This window comes from Oncorhynchus keta, chromosome 28 (genome assembly GCF_023373465.1).
Source record: "Oncorhynchus keta strain PuntledgeMale-10-30-2019 chromosome 28, Oket_V2, whole genome shotgun sequence".
NCBI classification, from domain to species: domain Eukaryota; kingdom Metazoa; phylum Chordata; class Actinopteri; order Salmoniformes; family Salmonidae; genus Oncorhynchus; species Oncorhynchus keta.
In genome coordinates this window covers 31,622,489-31,640,837 of record NC_068448.1, presented here as the reverse complement: position 1 = coordinate 31,640,837, position 18,349 = coordinate 31,622,489, and the positions used below count along the sequence as shown (strand labels likewise).

The 18,349-nt window shown below is 44.9% G+C and overlaps 1 pseudogene; it reads left to right on the top strand.

Moving 5' to 3' along the window:
• The first annotated feature begins 315 nt into the window (after positions 1 to 315).
• On the top strand, positions 316 to 14,868 carry LOC118360577 (elongation factor 1-alpha 2-like; annotated as a pseudogene).
• Positions 14,869 to 18,349: the final 3,481 nt, after the last annotated feature.

Genomic DNA, 18,349 nt, shown 5'->3' with positions numbered 1-18,349 from the left:
TGGACTCAGGTAAGTCCACCACCACTGGAAACCCCATCTACAAGTGTGGGGGCATCGACAAGAGGACCACTGAGAAGTTTGAGAAAGAGGCTGTAGAGGTGAGGCCAGTGTGGATTAGTATCTCTGCATAATCAGTGCTTGACAGCTCTGCTAAACCACACAATGAAGAGGAAGACTCTCTTCATCTATGATTCACTGTTATTTTAACAAGGGGTTCTAGGGTATAACATGTCCATGACTCAATTATAAATAATTTCTCTCTAACCTGAACAGTTTCTCATTCAAACTTATCTTTACCCTATCTCTCTGCACTAGATGGGAAAGGGCTCCTTTAAGTATGTGTGGGTGCTGGACAAGCTGAAGGCAGAGAGGGAGCAGGGCATCACCATTGACTTCTCGCTGTTGAAGTTTGAGACCACTGAGTGTACAAAACATTAGGAACACCTGCTCTTTCCATGACATACACTATATATACAAAAGTATGTGGACACCCCTTCAAATGAGTGGATTTGGCTATTTCAGCCACACCTGTTGCTGACAGGTGTATACAATCGAGCACACAGCTTTACAATATCCTTAGACAAACATTGTCAGTAGAATGACCTTTACGGAAGACTTTCAACGTGACACCGTCATAGGATGCCACCTTTCCAACAAATCAGTTATTCAAATTTCTGCCCTGCTAAAGCTGCCCCGGTCAACTGTAAGTGCTGTTATTGTGAAGTGAAAACGTCTAGGAGCAACAACAGCTCAGCTGTGAAGTGTTAGGCCACACAAGCTCACAGAATGGGACTGCCGAGTGATGTAGCTCGTAAAAATAGTCTGTCCTCAGATGCAACACTTACTACCGAGTTCCAAACTGCACCTGGAAACAACGTCAGCACAATAACTGTTTGTCAGGAGCTTCATGAAATGGGTTTCCATGGCCGAGCAGCCGCACACAAGCCTAAGATAAACCATGCACTACGCCAAGCATCGGCTGGAGTGGGTTAAAGCTTTCCGCCATTGGACTCTGGAGTAGTGGAAACATTCTCTGCAGTGATGAATCACGCTTCACCATCTGGCAGTCCGACGGACTAATCTGGGTTTGGCAGATGCCAGGAAAACGCTGCCTGTCTGAATGTATAGTGCCAACTGTAAAGTTTGGTGGAGGAGGAATAATGGTCTGGGGCTGTTTTTCAGTGTTCGGGCTAGGCCCCTTAGTTCCATTGTAGGGAAATCTTAACGCTACAGCATACAATGATATTTTAGAAAATTCTGTGCTTCCAACTTTGTGGCAACAGTTTGGGGAGGGCCCTTTCCTCTTTCAGCATGACAATTTTCCCGTGCACAAGCGAGGTCCATATAGAAAAATGTTTTGTCGAGATCGTTGTGGAAGAACTTGACTGGTATGCACAGAGACCTGACCTCAACCCCATCGAACACCTTTGGGATGAATTGGAACGCCAACTGCGAGCCAGGCCTAATCGCCCAACATCACGAATGCTATTGTGGCTGAATGGAAGCAAGTCCCCGCAGCAATGTTCCAACATCTAGTGGAAAGCCTTCCCAGAAGAATGAAGGCTGTTATAGCAGCATAGGTTTGATCGACTCCATATTATTGCCCATGATTTTGGAATGAATGTTCGACAATGTATTATCGCCTGACCAGGTGAATCCAGGTGAAAGCTATTATCCCTTATTGATGTCACGTGTTAAATCCTCATCAAATAGTGTAGATGAAGGGGAGGAGACAGGTTAAAGAAGGATTTTTAATCCTTGAGACAATTGAGACATGGAATGTTCAATTCAGAGGGTGAATGGGCAAGACAAAAGATTTAAGTGCCTTTGAACGGGGTATGGTAGTAGGTGCCAGGCGCACCGGTTTGAGTCTGTCAAGAACTGCCACGCTGCTGGGTTTTTCACATTCAAAAGTTTCATCTGTGTATCAAGAATGGTCCACCACCCAAAGGACATCCAACCAACCAAAGTTGGAATCATTGGAGTCAACATGGGCCAGCATCCCTGTAGAATGTTTCCGACACCTTCTAGAGTCCATGCCCTGACCAATTGAGGCTGTTCTGAGGGCAAAAGGGGTGCAACTCAATATTAGGAAGGTGTCCCTAATGTTTTGTACACTCAGTGTATTACATTACTGTCATTGACGCGCCAGGGCACAGAGACTTCATCAACAACATGATCACAGGAACATCCCAGGTAAGGAGGTTAAAACCCTCACCTTAATGTTACGATTCCTCATCCTCACCCTCACCATTCTTCTAAACCCTGACTCTTTGATCTCACCGAGCCTAAACAATCCCCATGCCTGCTGTGTTGTACAGGTGGACTGTGTCTTGCTGATCGTGGGAGAGTTTGAGGCGGCATCTCCAAGAAAGGTCAGATGAGGGAGCATGTCCTCCTGTCCTTCACTCTGCTGGGGGTCAAGCAGCTCATTGTAGGGATCAACAGGATGGACTCCACAGAGCAGCTCTACAGTGAGAAGCGCTGTGATGAGATAGAAAAGGAAGTCAGTGCCTACAACAAGAAGATTGGCTACAACTCTAAAGCTGTGATCTTCGTGCCAATCTCCGGTTGGCATGGGGACAACATGCTGGAGCAATCCCCCTCTCAAAGCTATAGTTGGTAGACAGTGTGTAATTCCTCAATACTCCACAAGATGTCCTCATGTTCATGTAAAATGCATTTTCCTGTTTCTCAATCAACTGATACCCCAACTTCCAAAATTCAACTCTCATAAATCCATGTTGTTACAACTCTAACACTAAACAAAAGTAATAGGCTAGTCTTGCAGGGATGGGCAACTAGCGGGAAACATGCGGCCCATGGCCCTCGTTTTGTATGTCGCCGGAAATAAATATAAATAAATATATACTGAGTTTACAACACCTTCCTAATATTGAGTTGCACCCCCCCCCCCTCACTTTTTTCCCCCAAACGTTGTTACGTTACAGCCTTATTCTAAGATAGATTAAATAGTTTCCCCCTCATCAATCTACACACAAAACCTCATAATGACAAAGCAAAAACAGGGTTTTAGACATTTGAGCATTTAAAAATACAAAACTGAGATATGACATTTACATAAGTATTCAGACCCTTTACTCAGTACTTTGTTGAAGCACCTTTGTCAGCGAATACAGCCTCTAGTCTTCTTGGGTATGACGATACAAGCTTGGCACACCTGTATTTGGGGAGTTTCTTCCATTCTTCTCTGCAGATCCTCTCAAGCTCTGTCAGGTTGGATGGGGAACGTCGCTGCACAGTTATTTTCAGGTCTCTCCAGAGATGTTATATAGGGTTCAAGTCCATCCCACTCAAGGACATTCAGAGACTTGTGCTGAAGCCACTCTTGCATTGTCTTGGCTGTGTGCTTGGGGTTGTTGTCCTGTTGGAATTCGAACCGTCATCCCAGTCGGAGTTCCTGAGCGCTCTGGAGCAGGTTTTCATCAAGAATCTCTCTGTACTTTGCTCCGTTCATCTTTGCCTCAATCCTGACTAGTCTCCCAGTCCCTGTTGCTGAAAAGCATCCCCAAAGCATGATGCTGCCACCAGATGTCACGCTTGGCATTCAGGCCAAAGAGTTAAATTTTTGTTTCATCAGATCAGAGAATCTTGTTTCATGGTCTGAGGGTCCTTTAGGTGCCCTTTGGCAAACTCCAAGCGGGCTATCATGTGCCTTTTACTGAGGAGTGGCTTCCGTCTGGCCACTCTACCATCAAGACCTGATTGGTGGAGTGCTACAGAGATGATTGTTCTTCTAGAAGGTTCTCCCATATCCACAGAGGAACTCTGGAGCTCTGTCAGAGTGACCATGGGGTCCTTGGTCACCTCCCTGACCAAGGCACTTCTCCCCCGATTGCTCAGTTTGGCCGGGCGGCCAGCTCTAGGTTCCAAAACTTCCATTTAAGAATGATGGAGGCCACTGTGTTTTTGGGGACCTTCAATGCTGCAGACATTTTTTGGTACCTTCAAATCATGTCCAATCAATTGAATTTACCACAAGTGGACTCCAATCAAGTTGCAGAAACATTTCAAGGATGATCAATGGAAACTGGATGCACCTGAACTCAATTTATAGTCTCATAGCAAAGGGTCTGAATACTTTTGTAAATAAAGTATTTCTGTTTTTTATTTGTAATACATTTGCAAAAAATCGCTTTGTCATTATGGGGTATTGTGTGTAGATTAATGAGGGAAAACATATATTTAACCAATTGTGGAATAAGGCTGTAAAATAACCAAATGTGTAAAAAGTCAAGGGTTCTGAATACAGAATGCACTGTATCTGTGAGGGCATCCGCAGAGGGAACATGTGTGGGGACAGCAAGTCTGACCCGCCTCAAGTGGCCGCTTGGTTCACAGCTCAGGTCAAGGTCAAAGGCCATCCCTCTGGCCATCTAAGACAAATACAGTACTAAAGCCTGATAGAAATATTGAATTGACCTATTTACATGAATTCATTTGTTCTCTCTGTCCCTTCCTCTCTCAGGTGATTATAATGAGCCACCCAGGACAAATCAGTGCAGGCTTTCCCCCAGTCATTGACTGCCACACGATCGCCTGTAAGTTCGCTGAGCTCAAAGAGAACATAAACCACTGCTCTGTGAAAAAGCTGGAAGACAACCCCAAGGCACCGATGGCTCGGGATGCTGCCATTGTATAGATGGTTCCTGGGAGCCCATGTGTGTACCACCCTGCATACCACTGCTGGCTTGCTTCTGAAGCTAAGCAGGGTTGTTCCTGGTCAGTCCCTGGATGGGAGACCAGATGATGCTGCTGGTAGTGGTGTTGGAGGGCCAGTAGGAGGCACTCTTTCCTCTGGTCTAAAAGATATCCCAATGCCCCAGGGCAGTGATTGGGGACACTGCCCTGTGTAGGGTGATGTCTTTCGGATGGGATGTTAAAAGGGTGTCCTGACTCTCTGAGGTCATTAAAGATCCCATGGCACTTATCGTAAGAGTATGGGTGTTAACCCCGATGTCCTGGCTAAATTTCCAATCTGGCCCTCAAACCATCACGGTCACCTAATAATCCCCAGTTTACAATTGGCTCATTCATCCCACTTCTCTCCCCTGTAACTATTCCCCAGGTCATTGCTGTAAATGAGAATGTGTTCTGACTCAACTTACCTGGTAAAATAACCAATAAATAAATGTGCGTGGAGCGCTTCTCCAAATACCCACCCCTGGGTTAGTATACGTACACATGTTAACACATGTTAACCGTGACTGTTCAACTAACATCCACTATCCTCAGCCATCTACAGCACAGCAGCCATATACCCACAGCAGGAGAATGGGTTCTATTTCTCATCCAGACTTGCCTGGCTAGCTTCCCTCTAATCCATTCATGTCCCTCAGCAGCCCATGTGTGGTCAATTCATTGGTTATAATCACATCTCAGGGACTGACGTACTGGTAAGAATCCACCTTTTGTTTGGGTAGCTGGCATGCTGTCTTCCACATCTTGTTCTAGTTCCAAAAGGGAGGCTGTTTTGGTTGCACACAAGCAGACAAGTCACCAAGGTGAAGCCCCCTTGGACATCTGGTTAATCTAAAACACTCTCTCTCTCGCTGATGATTGTGAGGTTGGAACATGGATTCATTAAGCAGCCATGACACAGTCCAGGGAGCAGTTTGGTGGATTTCTCTGGACTTTGCTGCTGTTCTGTCTGCAAACAATGGAGGAAATAATTGCATGTGTTTTTGAAGCGTGAAATCACAGTCCTCTGTGAAACCACTGTGCTTTGGCCTCCCATGTGTGTTAGACCTAGAATGGTGGAGTGAGGGAGTGTTGTTTCGTTCAAAAGGAAAGGAATGCCATCAGCTGAGTGCGTACATTTAGAAAGCTCACAATACATCTTATACTCTTCCCTTGTAGGTGTCACCTTCCCAGCTATACAGTTTATGACCCCAATGATTTCCCCTCCTTTCCCCTGTGGAATGTCCATGCTCCTCTCTTGTTTAGCCAGATGTCAGAATCACACCCCGTCCATCTTCTTCCTGAGCCTGACCCTTCTCTCTGATCCAAAGCAATTTCCTCTTATCTGAATAGGTCAACCGTTCTAAATTAGCATACACACCGTTTCATGGTCTAAACTCCATTAATACTCACAGTAAACATTCACTAAACAGGATACTAACAAATTACAGTTTAACTTGAAACATGTTACATTTGAACAGAATCCATCAGTTTGTGAGTGGTACTTGGGTACAAGCAGCCTTTTGCATGGCTGTGTTTTAACAGGCCTGCTTAGTATCAGAGAGATCATGCAAGACGAGCGGAATACTGAACAATATTAAATACTAAGGATGAGGAGCCAATCAAAACATTGTGAAAGTGATCATTATTGAGATGTTAAACAACAATATTGAGTAATTTTTGTTTCACTATGGGTGCATGTTACCCTTTCTATGAGCTTATAATATAAACTACAACTTGAAAGGTACTGTTTACTAGACTTTTAATCATGTCGGCACATGTAACAGCAGTTTACAGCACTTTCTGTTCATTTTTCTTCCTCTCCCCAATTCACTTACACTATATTTCTTTATTTCCTATTGGCTTCACCCGAGTACCCCCTAGTGCCTGGAATACAACTGTATTAAGCCCCTTTCAACACCCCCCCGTCACTGGCCTCAAAACAAACACAGAGGATGTAAGTACAGGTCATGAGAACACCTGAGAAAACTGGGCTAACAGCCATACAACTATATAGACATGCCCGGTCTAACTTTATGGGCAAAGACGCAACCCCACTAAACATTATCACACTGTGATTAGTAAAGGTAAACAAGAAAATATATACACATCTGAACATCTCTAGTTGGTATCCTGATAAGTGCTTGGCAGCCCTAAAGTGTTAAAGGTTAGAATGTCTCTGGGCCTCCTCTGCCAGGCTGAACGGCGGGGCAAGGTCATGGGTGACCCCAATGAATTAGTGTCCACTTCGTCATGAGATGATTGAGTCTCTGAGCCCTCAGCTGTTTCCATATTTACCCCCGTCCTCTCCGAGCTCTCTCTGAGGACTGGCTGGTACTCCTTCACAGTGAAGTTTCTATCAGTTCCTCACTATTATCTGATACTAGCTGTGCTACTCTGTTGGCTCTCTTCATCCCTACGTGGCCTATTGATGAATACTGGATAAGAATTTTCTTCTGAGCTCTTAGACTCAGCGCTCTCTGCATTTTTCTTCTTTTGCTGGGGTGGTTCCCTTCTCCACAGACCTCTACTGGGTGTTTCAACGGGTTCCTTAAATGGCAGAGAATTACATGACATTTACATCTTGCGATGCAGAACCCGGGCCCTGCCTGTTCTCTTCTCAGGTTTTACCTCATAGACAGGGCTGTCATCACCTTTCCTGGTACCAGCACGTGTATTTGGTCTTCCCAGTGTGATCTTAGCTTCCCCCCACGTTCTGACATGTTCCTCACCAGTACACGGTCCCCTGAGACCAGAACCAAACTAATGTTCTTCCGATCGTAGTAGGCTTTTCCCTTTGCTGTTGATTTCTCCATGTTTCTACTGCCGATGTCATAGGCTTCCACCATCTGTTGCTACTTCTTAGCATAATCCTGTTATGATTCCTCCTGTTCCTTTATCTGTAACCCAAAGACAAGGTCAACAGGTAGCAGTGGAGCCCTTCCAAGTAGCAGGAAGTACAGTGAGAACCCAGTAGCATCACTGGTGGTACAATTATATGCATGAATGATCTTGTTCAGATAATCACACCAGTTGGCCTATTTCTTTTCATCTAGTGTGCACAACATTAACAATAGTGTACGGTTAAATCTCTCCACCGGATTCTTCTGTGGATGATATGGAGAGGTTCTGGAATTGGCTATTCCGTACCGTTCTGCAAGGCTCTGAAGAACTGATTTTCAAACTCTCTTCCCTGAATATGATGGAATTTTGACACAAAGCCAAACTTTGGGAAAAAATAATCGAAAAGCTTTTTTGCTGCAGTTTTCCCTGATCTTTTTCTGGTGGGGTAGGCTTTGTAACGTTATCTAAAATGTACTCGTAGCCCCCTCTGCTTTTCTCCAAATGCACATAGTCAATTGAAATCAGGAGCTGTAGCCCGTTCATGTTGCATTGGGGCCCTAGTTATTATACTGGGTTTCTTTTGTTAGTGATAAAGTGTTCAATGTCATGTTGCATTTGCGGCCAATAAAAGCATTCTTGTGCTAAGTTCAACACTCTCTGTTCCTAGATGGGCCATTTCAGTGTGTAAGTACTTGTAAATCAGTGTTATATACTGACTTGGTACCACAACTTGTGTCCTTTTTTCTGTTTTCCTTTGTAATAATCCCTCTGGTGAGACATGGAGCCTGTTCCACTCTTGCAGTAACTGTTTGACTTTGTATGACTCTTGTTGACATTGTGTTCGTTTTGTCTTAGTCCTTTGACTTTTCAGTTCCAAGAATCTCCATACAGCCTCATCCTTTGACTGAGCCTGCATGAGATCGTGTGGAGGCAGTCAGTCTGTAACTGTTCCCCCCCACCATGACAGCTCATCCTGCTCTGATGGCCTTAGTGTGACCGTGGAGATCCACGTTACACAGTCATTCTGTTGTGTCTGAACAGTATTGAGGCGTTGCTTTTGCCGTCTCAGGGGAATATTTCTCTGTGCATTCTTCCATGTAATGTTCAGCATGCAAAGGAGAGCGTGACAGGAAGTCTGTGTCAGTGTTTATCTTTCCAGGACGATACTTCAGTTTGAGATTAAAGTCAGACAGCTCCACCTCCCAGCGATGACTGGTGGCATTCAGTCTTTCTGTAGTTAGTACTTATGTCAAGGGGTTATTATCACTGTACACTGTCACAGAGGGAGCATAAAATAGGTCATCTTGGAACCGCTCAGTCACTGTCCATTTGAGGGCCAAGAATTCCAGTTTCCCAGAGTGAAGGTGATAGTTTCTCTCTGCTTGTGTCAGGGTGAGGAGACACAAGTTTGCCACTTTGTCGTATAACACACCTCCCAATCCCTCTTCAGAGGCATCAACGTGCAGGATAAAAGGGTTGTTGAAATCTGGGTCAGCAAGCACTATCCACATCGATGGAACAGTAGTGGAGAGGGTAGCACGTTTTAAGTTCCTCGGCATACACATCACAGACAAACTGAATTGGTCCACTCACACAGACAGCATCGTGAAGAAGGCGCAGCAGCGCCTCTTCACCCTCAGGAGGCTGAAGAAATTTGGCTTGTCACCAAAAGCACTCACAAACTTCTACAGATGCACAATCGAGAGCATCCTGGCGGGCTGTATCACCGCCTGGTACGGCAACTGCTCCGCCCTCAACCGTAAGGCTCTCCAGAGGGTAGTGAGGTCTGCACAACGCATCACCGGGGGCAAACTACCTGCCCTCCAGGACATCTACACCACCCGATGTTACAGGAAGGCCATAAAGATCATCAAGGACATCAACCACCCGAGCCACTGCCTGTTCACCCCGCTATCATCCAGAAGGCGAGGTCAGTACAGGTGCATCAAAGCTGGGACCGAAAGACTGAAAAACAGCTTCTACCTCAAGGCCATCAGACTGTTAAACAGCCACCACTAACATTGAGTGGCTGCTGCCAACACATTGACACTGACTCAACTCCAGCCACTTTAATAATGGGAATTGATGGGAAATGATGTAAAATATATCACTAGCCACTTTAAACACTGCTACCTTATATAATGTTACTTACCCTACATTATTCATCTCATATGCATACGTATATACTGTACTCTATATCATCGACTGCATCCTTATGTAATACATGTATCACTAGCCACTTTAACTATGCCACTTTGTTTACATACTCATCTCATATGTATATACTGTACTCGATACCATCTACTGTATCTTGCCTATGCTGCTCTGTACCATCACTCATTCATATATCCTTATGTACATATTCTTTATCCCCTGACACTGTGTATAAGACAGTAGTTTTGGAATTGTTAGTTAGATTACTTGTTGGTTATTACTGCATTGTCGGAACTAGAAGCACAAGCATTTCGCTACACTCGCATTAACATCTGCTAACCATGTGTATGTGACAAATAAGATTTGATTTAGTCAACACATTCACCAAGTGTTCTTATTCTCTGTGGCATCCTCCCATATAACTTTCTGTTGGGGCAGAGCCTATCCCGACTGTATTGCTATACATTTACATTTAAGTCATTTAGCAGACGCTCTTATCCAGAGCGACTTACAAATTGGTGCATTCACCTTATGACATCCAGTGGAACAGCCACTTTACAATAGTGCATCTAAATCTTTTAAGGGGGGTGAGAAGGATTACTTTATCCTATCCTAGGTATTCCTTAAAGAGGTGGGGTTTCAGGTGTCTCCGGAAGGTGGTGATTGACTCCGCTGTCCTGGCGTCGTGAGGGAGTTTGTTCCACCATTGGGGGCCAGAGCAGCGAACAGTTTTGACTGGGCTGAGCGGCAACTGTACTTCCTCAGTGGTAGGGAGGCGAGCAGGCCAGAGGTGGATGAACGCAGTGCCCTTGTTTGGGTGTAGGGCCTGATCAGAGCCTGGAGGTACTGAGGTGCCGTTCCCCTCACAGCTCCGTAGGCAAGCACCATGGTCTTGTAGCGGATGCGAGCTTCAACTGGAAGCCAGTGGAGAGAGCGGAGGAGCGGGGTGACGTGAGAGAACTTGGGAAGGTTGAACACCAGACGGCCTGCGGCGTTCTGGATGAGTTGTAGGGGTTTAATGGCACAGGCAGGGAGCCCAGCCAACAGCGAGTTGCAGTAATCCAGACGGGAGATGACAAGTGCCTGGATTAGGACCTGCGCCGCTTCCTGTGTGAGGCAGGGTCTTACTCTGCGGATGTTGTAGAGCATGAACCTACAGGAACGGGCCACCGCCTTGATGTTAGTTGAGAACGACAGGGTGTTGTCCAGGATCACGCCAAGGTTCTTAGCGCTCTGGGAGGAGGACACAAGAGCTATCTTGGTCCTTCTCGTCCCAGAGGCTGGGGTCTCCAACTTCACTGCTAGTAAGTCATAGAGACATTATGTATGTTGTGAGAAGTTCTGTACATAACCCCTGCAGCACCCTAGAAACCCCAGTAGTTTCATCAGCTCTCTCATGTCTGTTGGTGGCCTGTTTACCAGTTCTTGCACTGCTACAATTTCTTTAACATCCATTCTGTAACCCTCAGCAGAAATTATTTTTCCTAAATAACGGACCTCATTCTTGAATAGGTCACACTTATCAGCCCTGAGTTTAATAGCCCATTTATTTTGCTGTCTGAGTACCTGACGGACATCTTCCACATGTTGTTCAAATGACTGACTAAAAATAACAACATAATCCAAATATGGTATACAGATTCTCTTATCTCTTATCCCCTCTAAACTTTCCTCCGTGCTTCGTTGGAAGGCAGAGGGACTGTTTGATAAGCCAACGGGAATTCTATTCCATTCATATAAGGCCCAAGGGGTGCTGAAGGCAGTGTATTGTCTGCACTCCTCTCCCACAAAGCCTTGGTGGTATGCCTTTCCTTGATCTAAAACTGTAAACCATGAGTTCCCTCCCAAACCATCAAGTATGTCCTGTATATGGGGTATGGGATGCCTGTCCAGAACAGTCGTCTTGTTCAATCCCCTGTAATCAACACAAAGTCTTAAACTCCCATACTTTTTGCATACACAGACCAGAGGTGATGCGTATGACGAAGTTGACTTCCTGATGAAGTTTTTATTCAGAAGCCCCTGAAGGTGGCTTTTCACCTCAGCATATAAGGGGAGTGGCACACCATTGTATCTCTATGCCACTGGTATGCTATCGGTCAATGTTATCTCCATTCTGAGATTTTCAATACACCATATGTCCATGTCATATTTGGCGAAAATGGCTGATTCCTCTCTGAGCATCTGTTTGACTAATTCTTGTTGTTCTTGGCTCAAGTGCTGGACATCTACAGGTGGGTCCCACCACTCTATGTGACTGGTGTCAGGGCCAGGCTCCAGTGGGGATCTGTCCTGAACCTGTGCTGCAGTAACCTTTTCTCCACTGGGCACAGGAACCATGTGACACGCTACAACTCTCTGTAATTTCCCTATCACAGTTTGTCTTGGTAAGGTTATGTCATGTTTTGTAGTATTCACTACTGCAATGTCAACTTTACGAGATGGCCGCTTGGATGTTTTCACGACCTGACTTTGTAGGTCCAGGCCACAGATCATTCTCAAGTCCGGGCCAAATAGCACAATTTCATAATCGAAGGGAGCCTCTCTTGGGATACAGGGATCAATCCATTATGTTTGTCCACCTGGAAGACAATGTCACATCTGCCTGCTGTAAGCAACATTCCTCCATGTACTCTGAGTGCTGAAGCAGATTGAGTAGAGTCGTTGCCTTTCCCTGTCCTAGCTTAAGAGCATTTCTTAGCATCTCTACTGTATATATCAGCTCTGAGGGCTCATTGTTACTTTTTGTTTGAACTATTTCCTCAATTACATTAAACCCAATGATTGGTTTGTCCAGTTTTTCATTTGTGACTAATATCGGAACCCTCAATTGTTTTCCTGCACTGACATAAGCTTTGGGATCAAGCAAACTAAAACAAATGTCCATCCAACCCAGAAAGGCCATTTCAGTGCCATTGGCTGCCTTCAGATCCAGTTTCTCTGTATTGCCCATGATTTCTGCCAGTGGTCAATTTAAAAAAAAAAATGTTTGTGGGCGTGGCAAATGACGTTTTCTCCATTCCTCACTTATGATGGATACCCGAGCCTCTGTGTCTCATAGAGCTAGGGTCTTTACACCCTCCATATAACACCACACTTGACTTTTTTAAATATTTATTTTTTTACCAATGAGCTGTGCTATATTACAATGTCCTGTGGTAGCTGGGGTAGTTGCCCCCTCACTTTGTTGTGGTCAGTCTTGCGGGCAGTCTTACATGTAGGTTGGTGCTGTTTCCAATGATCCTGTTGGCACACTTTGGAACAATAGGCAGCTTTATGACACAATGAACACAAATTAAACTCTGATGTTCTCTCTACCTTTGCACTGCAGCCACTGCAACACTGGATGGATCTAGATGTATCTGAGGTCACTCCCGGTTCCATGGATGTGACCCCCCAGGCTTTTCCCGATGGATGTGCGTTGCCCCTGATCCTACTGCCAAATGGCTGTCACTGACATATTTGTAGCAATGATGGCAAGTCTGTTGACCAGTCTCATAACAAGTTTAGCATTTTATTTTCCCTCTGTTGGTTGGACTTGGTTTTCTGTTGGTTGATTCCTAACAGAACTGTCACCCTGGCCCCGCACTGACTGTACTAATGAGGCTACCTGACAGGTCAGTTCTTTGATTGCTTTGTTTGCTCGCATCAATTTTACTCAGGAGCGGATTGTAGTTCTTTTGTTTTCGGACTGTGGTCTGTTGGGGCTCTGCCTGTGCACATTCCCCTCTGCTATCCCCATTGCCCTCACTCTGTACAGCTTTCACTCGTGTGGGTGTGAACTTACGTGAAATCCTGGCCTTTTGCTTGCGTTCGCTTTCATTGCCCTGGGCAATTAGCATTTTCTCAAGTAACAGTTCATCACTGGTGTTAATATTCTGGAGATGCACTCTCATCTCTGCCATGACATTATCATTTGAAAATCTAGTAAGAATGACCTGCAGACATTGGGTCTTGACTAACTCTGTGCCATATTTCAGTCCTGATTGGACATGAGCTGAGGCTGATAACACCTTCTGTCTCAGGTCAAAGATTGGACGAGGAAGTATAAGGCAGACTCTCCCGGCTCTTGTGTTGCTTTAGTCAACTTGTGATACAGTTCTTCTCTGCACAATGTGTTCTCAAGACTTGCCTTAGTGTGTAGAGTGTCATGTCTGTTTTTCCCTCCAGATAACTCCTCATCTTAAGCCCTGGGCTCACAGCTCTGATTACTGTTTCTAGGATTTGTAAGTCATGGTACCCTTTTCTCCGTCCATTTTCAATCTGATGTTCTAGGCTGCTGAACCTGAGCTTATCTGTCTGATTCTGATTTCCTATCTGTCCATGGATTTTAAAGTCTTGTAGGCAGACTTTTCGCAGTATCCTCAGAGTCTGATATTCCTTTGATTTAGTCTTTCAGTTGAAGCAGCCAAGACATTCCCTCATTCTCTGATTCCATTAAATCATCCTCCTCACAGGAATCTTCCATCAATTTGCGCTGCAAAGCGCGATGGCTCTTTCCTTCTACTTCAGAGTCAGCTACACCTCCTATTCCACAACGTACACACAAGTGCCGTAAATTGTCCTGTTCGATTTCATCCAACAACGTTTCCCTCTCTCGACTCATATTGTTCTACTCACGTGGCAATAACGACAATGCAGGCAATGGCAAGATAGCTACAATCCGTTAGGAGGTTAGCCCACTATGGTTAGCTAGCTAGCTACTCTCCCAATGTTTCTCACTCGTCCGTTCAAGGAATATGGGCCCGTGCTCACATGAAAATAAATCTCAGCGGAGCCTCTAAATTTGTTACCCTTTCTAGGAACTTATAATATAAACTACAACGTGAAAGGTACTTTTTTACTATACTTTTAATCATGTCAGCACATGTAACAGCAGTTTACAGCACTTTCTGTTGATTTTTCTTCCTCTCCCCAATTCACTTAAACTATATTTCTTTATTTCCAATGGGCTTCACCCGAGTACCCCCTAGTGGCTGGAATACAACTGTACTAAGCCCCTTACACGTGCTTGCGTGCATTGCGTATTTTTGTGTGCAAACAGGTAATTTTGCTGTCTGGGACATGCTGCAGACTGTTGCTGTTGGCATCATCAAAAACATGGAGAAGAAAACGGGTTGTACTGGCAAGGTCACCAAGTTTGCCCAGAAGGCTCAGAAGATCAAATAAACCAAGCTGTGGAAGATCCCAGTGACTGGTGACATCTTTATCTCCAGCCAGACCTTTCCATAATACAACCAATACACGCTGTAGTAACACACTAAATGTCAGCCAGTGGCAATGGAAGTTCTTGAGAAAAAGGCAGCATGTGTCCACATCTGTAAGGTCACTTATGAACTGTACCAATCAATGACTGTATACACTGGCTGATACAGAGAGAACCATCCATGCTTTTATTACAACATTGGTTAACTGCAAACCATACAGAATTCTGCAGCATGGGTACTGACCAAGGCCAGAAGGAGAGCACACATTACACCGGTTTAAAGGTCTCTGTACTGTAAAACATACAGAATGCTACAGCACGGGTACTGACCAAGGCCTGACGGAGAGCACACATTACACTGGTTTAAAGGTCTCTGTACTGTAAACCATACAGAATGCTACAGCGCGGGTACTGACCAAGACCAGATGGAGAGCACACATTACACCGGTTTAAAGGTCTCTGTACTGTAAAACATACAGAATGCTGCAGCATGGGTACTGACCAAGACCAGATGGAGAGCACACATTACACCGGTTTAAAGGTCTCTGTACTGTAAAACATACAGAATGCTGCAGCATGGTTACTGACCAAGGCCGGATGGAGAGCACACATTACACCGGTTTAAAGGTCTCTGTACTGTAAAACATACAGAATGCTGCAGCATGGGTACTGACCAAGACCAGACAGAGAGCACACATTACACCGGTTTAAAGGTCTCTGTACTGTAAAACATACAGAATGCTGCAGCATGGGTACTGACCAAGACCAGATGGAGAGCACACATTACACCGGTTTAAAGGTCTCTGTACTGTAAACCATACAGAATGCTACAGCACGGGTACTGACCAAGACCAGACGGAGAGCACACATTACACCGGTTTAAAGGTCTCTGTACTGTAAACCATACAGAATGCTACAGCACGGGTACTGACCAAGACCAGATGGAGAGCACACATTACACTGGTTTAAAGGTCTCTGTACTGTAAAACATACAGAATGCTACAGCGCGGGTACTGACCAAGACCAGATGGAGAGCACACATTACACCGGTTTAAAGGTCTCTGTACTGTAAAACATACAGAATGCTACAGCACGGGTACTGACCAAGACCAGATGGAGAGCACACATTACACCGGTTTAAAGGTCTCTGTACTGTAAAACATACAGAATGCTACAGCACGGGTACTGACCAAGGCCAGACGGAGAGCACACATTACACCGGTTTAAAGGTCTCTGTACTGTAAAACATACAGAATGCTACAGCATGGGTACTGACCAAGGCCAGATGGAGAGCACACATTACACCGGTTTAAAGGTCTCTGTACTGTAAAACATACAGAATGCTACAGCATGGGTACTGACCAAGGCCAGATGGAGAGCACACATTACACCGGTTTTAAGGTCTCTGTACTGTAAAACATACAGAATGCTACAGCATGGGTACTGACCAAGGCCAGATGGAGAGCACACATTACACCGGTTTAAAGGTCTCTGTACTGTAAAACATACAGAATGCTACAGCATGGGTACTGACCAAGGCCAGATGGAGAGCACACATTACATCGGTTTAAAGGTCTCTGTACTGTAAAACATACAGAATGCTACAGCATGGGTACTGACCAAGGCCAGATGGAGAGCACACATTACATCGGTTTTAAGGTCTCTGTACTGTAAAACATACAGAATGCTACAGCATGGGTACTGACCAAGGCCAGATGGAGAGCACACATTACACCGGTTTAAAGGTCTCTGTACTGTAAAACATACAGAATGCTACAGCGCGGGTACTGACCAAGGCCAGACGGAGAGCACACATTACACCGGTTTAAAGGTCTCTGTACTGTAAAACATACAGAATGCTACAGCACGGGTACTGACCAAGGCCAGACGGAGAGCACACATTACACCGGTTTTAAGGTCTCTGTACTGTAAAACATACAGAATGCTACAGCACGGGTACTGACCAAGGCCAGACGGAGAGCACACATTACATCGGTTTAAAGGTCTCTGTACTGTAAAACATACAGAATGCTACAGCGCGGGTACTGACCAAGACCAGACGGAGAGCACACATTACATCGGTTTTAAGGTCTCGGCACTGGCTGCTGGTGAGTTGTAGAATCACTTTAAAGATTATTCTACTGGGTTTTATCAATCCACGACTGTGCACCCCAATACATGTCAGACATGCTTTTAAGTCATGTACCCAATAGGTCCCTCAGGTCCCCTGGCCTTTTAACTATCCCAAAGCCTAGGACCAAGAGGCATGGAGAGGTAGCCTTTACTTACTGTGCCCCCAGCCTCTGGAATAAGCCTGCCATAGAACCTGAGGGGGGCATAAACTGTGGACATTTTTAAAAGAGGTATTAAAACATACCTTGTTAGTTTTGCTTTTCCTTGGGGTGCATTTTAGGCCTTCAGTTTGTGTTGTTATTCTTTAGTTTTTTATCCTCCTATGTTTGTTGTACAGTAAACATTTCATTGTTTTTATTCATTTTTTTTCTCACCTGTGAAGCACATTGTGTAAAGTTTGATTTGAGTGTAAATATTATTACCTGCTCTTTCCTTGACAGAGACTGACAAGGTGAATGCAGGTGAAAACTGTGATCCCTTATAGAGTATGTCACCTGTTAAATCCACTTCAATCCCTATAGATGAAGGGGAGGAGACAGGTTAAAGAAGGATTTTTTACAGCCAGCCTTGAAACAGTTGAGACATGGAGTGTGTATGTTTGCCATTCAGAGGGTGAATGGGCTAGACAAAAGATTGAAGTGCTTTTGAACGAGTCTGATGAGCCTGACGCGAATGATATACTGCTTTCTCTGGAACAAGCCCAGATCCCCATGATTTGCGTGAAGAGGAGTCGGAGAAAAAGGGGCAAGAGGTCGAGCCGCCTTCTGAGAATTCGTAGACGATGGAATAAACCTCCACTTCCTTCCATTCTGCAAGGAAAAGTGCAATCCTCGGAGAATAAAATCAATGATCTACGCGGAAGATTAAACTACTAACGGGACATTCACAACTGTAATATCTTATATGAATGACGACACTATCAACAAACAGCTGGCTGGTTATACGCTGTACCGGCAGGATAGAACAGCGGCGTCTGGTAAGACAAGGGACGGCGGACTATGTATTTTTGTAACTAACAGCTGGTGCACAATATCTAAGGAAGTCTCGAGCTGTTGCTCGGCTGAGGTAGAGTATCTCATGATAAGCTGTAGACCACACTATCTACCTAGAGAGTTTTCATCTGTATTTTTCGTAGCTGTTTACATACCACCACAGACTGAGGCTGGCACTAAGACAGCACTGAATGAGCTGTATTCCGCCATAAAAAGACAAGCAAGAAAACGTTCACCCAGAGGCGGTGCTCCTGGTAGCCGGGGACTTTAATGCAGGGAAACTTAAATCCGTTTTACCACATTTCTATCAGCATGTTAA